Here is a 9,313-nt window from a genome sequence, read left to right as displayed (position 1 = left end):
TCGGATGCAGTGTGAATCCAGCATTAGTACGTTACTTGTCCTTTCACTTAGCATCACTGGCTGCGTTCAGCAGAGAAAGCAGCTTTGCAACTGTTGTAAAATTCTTCAATATGATTGGTTTATACATTTAGATCTGTCAGAAACCAAAAGCAAGAACCAATCGTATTGAAGAATTTTACAACAGTTGCAAAGCTGCTTTCTCTGCTGAACGCAGCCATTCTCGCCATCCAATCGATAACATTACATGGAAACAGTAGCGTAACAAGGGGGGTGTGGAGCATAGGGGTGAAACTGATGTATAAAAGGTGGAAACAAATATGGCCGCTTGTCCTAACGAAAACGGGAATAAACATATGCGTGCGCAAGACGCTATAGCCGCAAAATACCGACTATTATCGAAGCCGAACTAAATGGAATCTGCCCATTCTGACATACTAAATATAACATACTCATAACATACTAAAATTTTCGATTTTTCCATTGATTTTTCTTTCCTCAGCCCACGTGCCCGGCAATTGTGATGATGTGCTAAATTGAATCACAATTGTGATTACAGGTATATGTATATATATATATATATTTGTAAAATTATTAACTTATGAATATAGATTTCTAAATAAAAAATATCGAACATACACATGTCATTTTGCCGTTTTTTTGGGGTTAGGATCAATTAATTTATGAATATAGTTATTCATAACGTTACATTTGCTATTTTTATTTATATTTATTAGTAATTTAACACGTAATTATATTCAAATGTATTTTACGTACATTGATCAGTGTCAATTAATATAATGTGATTTCTAATCCAACTAATCTTCTCTAATTCCACTTAGTTTCAATTATTCTCATATTACTTCTAGAAAGACTTATCGGACACGTGGAAAGGAATTCTTATTACATTTTCGTATTAAAAAATGAATAATTCACTTTGAATATGTTCTAAGTGAGAAGAAGTGGAAAAAGGTACGAAAACAAGAAGTAGAAGGGGAACAATCGCCAGTTTTATAGAATGATTTCAAACTGCGCTACCACACAGAACATGTGCTACAGTTATATCAATTATTTTATGTAAGTTACATTTAGACAATATCATAAAATATAAGTATTTTCCAGCAAGAGACACAGCATAACAGTATAATACAGTGATTATTTCATCTTTATTTAACATTGGCAAACAAAAAAGATATATAATGATTCATTGTGTTAAGCTGTGTCCACATCTGTCTTTTGCTGAAAAGCACTCTAAATAAATAATCTGTATATAAATAAGTAATTTACATTAACACTAATTTGTTTTTATTATAAATACTATTATAATGTAAAATAAAAGTGATTATAAGGCTCTATAACTATAAAACAGTATAAATATAATAAGAGTAAAGAGTCAGTAATGAACTATTATTACATGTTTTCATAATATTTTTTTAGGAGTTACTCAAGATCATACGTTCAAGATGATCCATTTTGCTGACAAAGTTATAAATAGCTATCTGCATGATGCCGTATTTGCGTGGAACAAGTAAATAAACAAGATGTGATTTGCATATTGTGATATATTAGTGTGTAAGGTATGTAAGATCCCGATTTTTTGTATACATATGAGTCATTTCATTAATTTAAGGGAATTAAAGTAACTCTCTTATGCACAGAAAACATGGATTTTGTTGTGAAATGGTTTTGTATGTAGCTCAGCTCATGTGGTTTATTACTCATTTGTAGTTATTGCTTTTGTTACCTTAATTATTATTCATGACATAGTCAAGTTCCTCGATTCCGTTGAATGTTTTTTTTTTTAATTAATTGGGTCACTTATTCCATTGTCTTATTATTCGCTATTATGTCTCTTCGCAAGAAATTTTCTTGTCAGTTTCCTAACTGCAACAATGGGTATTACTGGTGCAAAAATGGACTTAGAAAAGTAAAAAATAAACATTTTTATAGATTTCCCACGGATCCAGCAGGGATGCTGGAATTAACGTGCAATGGAAAAAGATTTGTGGCATTAAGCTAACCGAAAATTGCCGGAATAAGTTTGTCTGTGAAGATCATTTTGAAAAAGAAGATTTCGTAAATTTTACAAAGCATTTATTGAACCCTTTAGTAATTCCTTCTCGATTACAAAGTGTATGTCACTCCAGTAATTTAATTTCAACAGAAATTTCAATGCCCTTTCAAAATAATCTAGAAATTTCTAATGATTGACACTAGATGCAACGAATTCGTTCACTGCATCCAGTGATTTAAACTGTACGTTCAGTATCAGTCAAGCTACTGCTGACAATGGCTGCGTTCAGCAGAACGTTTGTTTTGCAACTGTTGGAAGTTTCCTTCGCGCTAATTGGATCATACTTTTAGATCTAGAAGAATGGTCCTATCTCAGCAGACAATCATAAAACGGTTGCAAAACTGTTGAGTCTGCTGAACGCAGCCATTGTCTCCAGTATGATTGGCAGTAACATTGCTTCTGAAGATGTCCCTGCTAACTTAAACGTAGAACAAAGTTTACATACACGTGTTGACAGCGTTAATGGTGACAGTTCTAATAATATTTCAAACACTATAAACTTTTATAAACAAAACTGTATTTGTAACGATGCAAATTGTCAACGCGATAATAGCGATGACAATGCCGATATAATAGTTACGTATAATAAGACAGAACATAATGAGACTACGTCAATAATATCGAAACAAAGAAAAACTGATTTCTTGACAGAAGTAAGAGTATCTTTGAAGGCAATGACACCAACGAAACGTAAAATGTACAAAATTCATCGTAGAACAGTTAACAGATTATGTAAAATCAAAAAGTCACTTCACAATGAAAGGGACGATTTGAAGAAATTACAAAAACTATACAAAGACAATATTTTACAATGCATGGAAAATAAGTTAAATACCGTGACTCAAAACTTTATAGATTCGCAATTGCGAAATGTAGATCGCACTCCAGCTGGAAGAAGGTGGACTGAAGAAGATAAGACATTTACCTTATCAGTTTATAAACGCAGTCCGCGTGTTTATAAATATTTGTCTGCCTTCTTCCAATTGCCATCACCTCGGACTTTAAAAACTTTACTTTCAAAGGTTCCTTTCGATACCGGAATAAATGAAGTGTTACTGCAACAACTTAAAATTAAAATCGATGATATGCACAAACTGGACCGATATTGTACTTTAGTTTTTGACGAAATATCGTTAGATAGCGGTTTACATTATCATGCTCACAAACAAATTATTATTGGATTCGAAGATCTAGGAGAGTTAGGCCGATGTAATAAACCAGCAAATCACGCATTGATGCTAATGATAAAAGGTTTGAGAAAACCCTACAAGCAAGTGATCGCTTATTACTATATTTCACTGTTGGTTCAATTTCTGCTTCTAACCTTAAGTCAATTATCACAAATGCGATTTTGAAATTACAAAAAATTGGAATCATAGTAAAAGCGACTGTTTGCGACCAGGGTTCTACTCAAAAGAAAGCAATTTCAGAATTGTGTACTGAAAATACGATTGACCCAACTCCGTACACATTTGTAATCAATAACATAACAATAGTAACAATTTTTGACGTTCCACACTTATTAAAATGCACCCGAAACGCTCTACTACGATGTAAAATTAAATTCAGGCATAATAAGACAGCAAAATTTGAATACATACGTCAGGTTTTTCATTTAGATCAGACGAAAAATTATAAGACACTTTTTAAATTACATCCAGGAGATTTCAAATTTCAGAATAGCTTCGTCAAAATGAAAGTCAATATTGCTGCAATTAAGTCATTCTATCGCTTCATCAATTGAAGCCTTTACTATCAGTGGAGGATTACCTGTTGAATCATTAGAAACAGTAGAATTTGCTGAATTAATTGACAACCTTTTCGACTCGTTAAATGGTTGGACTAAGTATCCAAAAGATGGCAAACAGTATAGGTGCGTTTTAAGAAATGATTCGTCTCATTTGGAGTTGTGGAACAAATTGTTGCCAGAAATTACTGACTGGAAATTAATAGACTTAAAGACTGAAAAAGATGTTACAACACAATATAAATTCACGAAAAGTTGGATTATTACAATTCGCAGTGTTATATATTTATGGGAACAGCTTAAAAATCTTGGCTTTGAATATTTAAATTTACGAAATCTTAATCAGGATCCACTTGAAAATCTTTTTTGAGATACGACAACATGGTGTATCGAATTTCAATCCCACCTCCATCTGCTACCAATTTATTGCTGCTTTGAAAACAGTTGTTTTAAACAATTTAGTTACGCCAGTATCCAAATATGCAAACTGCGAAGATGAAAATTCTAAAAATTTAGAGAATTTTTGTTCTTTTTTAAATAACAATTCCAAAGAAATACCGCTCGAAGAAAGTGAACTATTCAAGAACGTCGAGGCACGAACTTTGGAATGGATCAGTTTCGACGAGTTAGGTGTTCAAGATTTTGCCCTTTCACATGTATCAGGCTATTTTGTTAAAAAATTGCAATTACCAGACGAACATTGTTTAAATTGTCAAAATGATTTGTTTTCGACGCAATGTCAACATCACTTGTTTACAGCTTTCAAGGAACATACAGAAAATGACTCTTTGACGTATGCAAATCGGGTACTTACACTAGTCGAAAATTTGCATAATAGATTGTATCATTTTTTAGATGAAAATGGACATATGTCTCGCTTAGAAGGAACTCTCGGTTTTTAAAACTGTATTCTTTTCAAATTATAGTAGCAATTTCTGTGATGTCCATCGTTGTAATAACTTGATTATTGATAAGGCTACAACGTTTTTAATATTTAAATATATTAAGGATCGTAAACGATTACAAGCATTAAGTTCTGGACATTATAAAAAAATTAAAAAATTTCAATCAATCTAACAACATTTTCTAATTTAATATTTATGTTATTATTAATACTTTTGTACTTGATTATTGTTTCCGGACTTGTGCTTTTAGGCTCGTATTCAGAAAAGCCCGCACTTTTATTGATAAATATGTGCTGTTTTGTCTTAAATTCTATAGTATTCATAACGTGAATTATATTATATAGCTAAATACGAGTTAAAATCGTTAAAGCGTGTTCTGAATACAGGCCTTAATTTCTTACTAAGGTTACTGCGGATACTAAATGCAATTATATAGCAAACCAAATTTTATTTCGCGTTGTATATTTTAGCAATTTTATTTTTTTAAAATTATATATTTTATTTTATATTGGTATCCAATAAATATTATTATATCTATGTTGATTTTGAATTTTATTTTCAACTATACCTAATTTATGTTAGAAATTTAATTTTTTTTTCATATACATATTGTTCTATATTATAGGTGAACACGATTTAATTCCATTTTTTAAATTTGTTAAAATCACATGTTTATAAAAATGGATGTAATTGAACTGACTAATAGCACTCTCCATTTTAAACGTTTAAGAGTCAATTGCATTAACATAGATTAATTTTAATCTTGGTTTAACTTACTTTTTATCTTTTTCTAGTTTCAAAAATTAGAGAAAGATAAGGAATAAGTTAAATCAAGATTAAAGTTAATCTATGGCTGCGTTCAGCAGAACGTTTGTTTTGCAACTGTTGGAAGTTTCCTTCGCGCTAATTGGATCATACTTTTAGATCTAGAAGAATGGTCCTATCTCAGCAGACAATCATAAAACAGTTGCAAAACTGTTGAGTCTGCTGAACGCAGCCTATGTTAATGTCCACGTCTTGAAAATATGAATGTGGTATATGGTACGTACATTTATATATGTAGTACTAGACCTAACCACTAGTAGCGTGGCGATCGGACTTTGTTTCCTTCGTTTAACACGGAGCTTGCTCTTCTCTTTATATATGTTCTGTGGTGCGGAGATTGCAGTCCGCCCCGGACGCTGTCTTGACAAAGCTAGAGTCCCTAGAAGTAGAGAGTCTAGACATTCAGTGGAAGTGCTCTCAAAATGACGACATACTATATTATTCCTATCGCTGTCGCTATTCCCTCGCATTGGGCGCATTCAGCAGACTCAACAGTTGAGTGAGTGCTCGCTGCTATTGATGTATTCTTCTAGATCTAAAATTCTAATTGGATGAGCTAAAAGAATACACCAATAACAGAAAGCGCTCACTCAACTGTTGAGTCCGCTGAATGCGCCCGATCACAACGCTTTAAGCGTTGTTTCATCCTTGTTGTTCATTAAATATTAAACAATTGATGCTCACAGCGCTGCAAGCGATAAAGCGACTGTAGCCATACTGTGTGTGTGTGTGTGTGTGTGGTGTGTGTGTGTGTGTTTTGGTTGGCTGCTGCGTCATGTAACATGGTTTTTTTATTAATACACATCAATTTGTGATAAGTAACAGCAATATACACTACGCGCAAATTAAAGCATTACCTCTCACACCTTCGAAAAATGGGTAAACTTCAAAGAAGTGTAACTTCTACAAAAATGGTCAAAATGAGATTTTAAAAAAAGCATTTTGTAGCTTGAAATCTCTACTTTTCAAATCTGTATAATGAAATAACGATTCGGCTGATTTTTACGGAACTACATGATTATAAAGGAAGATCCGTAAAATATCAAAATTTTTTGTAAACTTTGCACAGTTTCATGCCGTGAATGAGAAGTCGGGCACAAATACAATTCACAGCTTTCGAAAGCATGATCCTTTATCTTCAATTTAATTTTTTTTTTACCTCTGTACGATTTTTTTTACCGAGTTATTCAACATTGAAGTAAAAATGGTCCCTTTGACTTTGACTGCTCATAAAAGACGAACGAAGTGACGAACAGCATTTTTTAAACAAGCAAAAAAAAGTTCAAAGTTTTCTCTTTAAGATGCTTTTATCAATTTTTAGACACACATAAGCCTTTTATGTAAAAACTTAAGTGAAAGGTAAAGTTGAAAACCGAGGCAATTACCTGTTTCTATTCAACTCGATCTATTCTGATCAAAAAGAGAGAGAAACCCTATGATATTAACGTAATTTTATACTTTAGGGTCTACTGATTTCAACGAGACTGTGCAACCTCCACGTGGTACGCTTCGGATAACGCTAATGCTAGCGGTGTGATCGCATATGCTGCGATATAAGATTAAATTCAAATCAACAAATGTCGTCTTGCCCAAAATCGTAACTTCGAACATGAAGGACATTAGTTTTAAAATGTCGCAACTGTTTTGTATGAGTCTCGTTGAAATCAGTAGACCCTAAAGTATAAAATTACGTTAATATCATAGGGTTTCTCTCTCTTTTTGATCAGAATAGATCGAGTTGAATAGAAACAGGTAATTGCCTCGGTTTTCAACTTTACCTTTCACTTAAGTTTTTACATAAAAGGCTTATGTGTGTCTAAAAATTGATAAAAGCATCTTAAAGAGAAAACTTTGAACTTTTTTTTGCTTGTTTAAAAAATGCTGTTCGTCACTTCGTTCGTCTTTTATGAGCAGTCAAAGTCAAAGGGACCATTTTTACTTCAATGTTGAATAACTCGGTAAAAAAAATCGTACAGAGGTAAAAAAAAAATTAAATTGAAGATAAAGGATCATGCTTTCGAAAGCTGTGAATTGTATTTGTGCCCGACTTCTCATTCACGGCATGAAACTGTGCAAAGTTTACAAAAAATTTTGATATTTTACGGATCTTCCTTTATAATCATGTAGTTCCGTAAAAATCAGCCGAATCGTTATTTCATTATACAGATTTGAAAAGTAGAGATTTCAAGCTACAAAATGCTTTTTTTAAAATCTCATTTTGACCATTTTTGTAAAAGTTACACTTCTTTGAAGTTTACCCATTTTTCGAAGGTGTGAGAGCTAATGCTTTAATTTGCGCTTAGTGTATAATATCCCTAAATCAATATAAAAATTAAATAAATAAATAGAAAAGATGTGTCTATCTATAATTATTTGCAACGCTCTGAAAGTTTCCTAACCTTTTTTTAAGTAAGAAAAACAATAATGACATGATTCAACTTTTTACGTTTTTCATACAACGCGAAGAGAAAAAGAGAAAAGATGAACCGAGATGTAAGAAATGCGAGAAGTTCAATTAAAAATAAAAAGTATACTAGTATTAGTTTATTAGTTATAGTATATTGTTATAGTATATAATTACTTTATAGTTCACGTTAAGTGTACTATTGATTTTTAATAGTGATAGTGGAATTTTAAAACACAGCCAGTGTATATTATATACATTGCATAGTATATATGTGTACATAGAACTTTCACCAAAGATATATTTCTCAATTTTTTAGGAAATACACATACATCTTTATTTCTGTGATACTATTATAAATTCTGAATATGATGTGTTTCGATTCTAATTTTCCTCCCATTCGCGCTGAATGAATAAGGTTCCGTATTGATGCTGCCATTGTGAAAGCACCAAGTCACGTGCATCAATCACGCAGAATCTCGAATGTCCAGACTCTCTACTTCTAGGGACTCTAAAGAGCGCCAATCAGTGTTGCAAATTCAGAACTGGTGGCAACACGCGATCAGTAGGCCTAAAGTTTTATAGCGTTTTCGGCCCTGCGCACAATAGAGGAAATATTAGGAACAGGAATAGATACTAAGATTTTAACCTATCAGATACCAGTTACACCGGAATACACGGTTTCTGATAGGTTGAAATCTTAATATGTATTCCTGTTCCTAATATTTCCTCCATTGTGCGCAGGGCCTTCGATTGGAAAAAAGTTAGTGCGCACCAGTGCGCACTCAGTTCACAATACTGGACGAGTTCCATGGGTTGCAATGAATAGTGCAAGTTCAAAAGAACACGCCAAGATTTTCAGTGCTAAAGCTAAAGTGCCATTTCGAGTTGTAAGGACTTGACTAGACTGTAGGAAAAACGCAGAAAAATAACCTCGACATCTCATGTTTAACTTTAAGGGCCAATTTCACCAACCACGGTTAGATTAACCGACGGTTAAAGTTAGCAGGGTGGCCAACAGACATTCATATTCTCTCGTAACCTCTTATGTATTGTCAATTTTACGGAGCTTTGTCTATCTGAAATTTCATCAGTGAGTGAGAATACAAAATGAATGATATTATAAATTACATATTTTTTAATGAATTTGCTGGTTACAATTTAGAAAAACGTCGAAGACCACGTAAAATCAAACCACGTATAAATTATTTAGAATTGTTTGACGATGTAGATTTCAGGTCAAGGTTTAGAATATCAAAAAATCATTTTATGATATTATTTGAAAAAATAGAAGATGAAATACGACCAAAAACTGATTGGTATGTACAAATATATGTGTGTATATATATATATATATAATA

At 32.5% G+C, this 9,313-nt stretch overlaps 1 protein-coding gene across 1 annotated transcript in view; it reads right to left on the bottom strand.

Annotated features, from left to right (window-relative positions):
- Nucleotides 1-751, bottom strand: part of LOC108724326 (ATP synthase, subunit D) — a 3,814-nt gene extending 3,063 nt beyond the window's left edge. The window contains exon 1 of the mRNA XM_018450651.1: nt 746-751. The gene's annotated coding sequence lies outside the window, so the exon portion shown is untranslated. The remainder of the gene's footprint in view (nt 1-745) is intronic.
- Between the last annotated feature and the right edge of the window lie 8,562 nt (nt 752-9,313).

Source organism: Mycetomoellerius zeteki, unplaced genomic scaffold (genome assembly GCF_001594055.1).
Source record: "Mycetomoellerius zeteki isolate Tzet28-1 unplaced genomic scaffold, Tzet1.0 scaffold290, whole genome shotgun sequence".
In the NCBI taxonomy this organism is placed as follows: domain Eukaryota; kingdom Metazoa; phylum Arthropoda; class Insecta; order Hymenoptera; family Formicidae; genus Mycetomoellerius; species Mycetomoellerius zeteki.
This window is presented reverse-complemented; position numbering and strand designations above follow the sequence as displayed.